The 278-nt window shown below is 54.0% G+C and overlaps 1 protein-coding gene across 1 annotated transcript in view; it reads right to left on the reverse strand.

The window, feature by feature from the left end:
• Positions 1-278, reverse strand: part of LOC119592211 (cuticle protein CP1499-like) — a 10,657-nt gene that overhangs the window by 7,870 nt on the left and 2,509 nt on the right. The gene's annotated exons all lie outside the window — the stretch shown is intronic.

Consider the following 278-nt stretch of genomic DNA (forward strand, 5'->3'; position numbering starts at 1 on the left):
GCCGCCCCAGTCCAGCCCAAGTGGACCGGCCCCGTGGCAGCCACCGTGCCCGCCGGACTCCCAGGCTCCGCCCCTCAGGTTGCTGACACTCCCGAAGTGGCAGCCGCCAAGCAGCAGTTCTTCAGCACGTACAACAGGCAGGCGGCAGCTGCGGCGCCCCCATCGAGGCATTACTACTAGACCCGACTGCCATAATGTATATATGAAGCAAATCGATTAAAACTGAAATAAAGTTATATTTCTACTCTTGATTTTTTTTCTTGATATCATTGATTCAA

The sequence above is a fragment of the Penaeus monodon genome, chromosome 29, assembly GCF_015228065.2.
Source record: "Penaeus monodon isolate SGIC_2016 chromosome 29, NSTDA_Pmon_1, whole genome shotgun sequence".
Classification (NCBI taxonomy): Eukaryota; Metazoa; Arthropoda; class Malacostraca; order Decapoda; family Penaeidae; genus Penaeus; species Penaeus monodon.